This window comes from Tachypleus tridentatus, chromosome 10 (genome assembly GCF_004210375.1).
Source record: "Tachypleus tridentatus isolate NWPU-2018 chromosome 10, ASM421037v1, whole genome shotgun sequence".
In the NCBI taxonomy this organism is placed as follows: domain Eukaryota; kingdom Metazoa; phylum Arthropoda; class Merostomata; order Xiphosura; family Limulidae; genus Tachypleus; species Tachypleus tridentatus.
This window is the reverse complement of record NC_134834.1, coordinates 11,635,142-11,635,449: the sequence shown is the minus strand read 5'-3', so window position 1 is coordinate 11,635,449 and position 308 is coordinate 11,635,142.

Here is a 308-nt window from a genome sequence, read left to right as displayed (position 1 = left end):
AAAATTTCCAATTACTGGGTTCTTTAATATTATTGTTTACTAAATCAGAAGTACTGTTGAACAACCTTAAATCCTGGTATACCAATTGAGAGACAACAAAACTATGTCTCTTGAATAATAAGGATTATGTAGTAATGTAGAGAAAACGTTTCAGTAGTGACTCCAAATATTAAACTATCACCCAACCATAAATTTTGTTTTTAAAATATCTAAACCTAAGGTATAATAACTGCTATTTGACTACATGAAATTCCACCACTTACAAAGTGGCTGTGAGTATCTCACAGTTCAGTGGCTAAAATAAATCA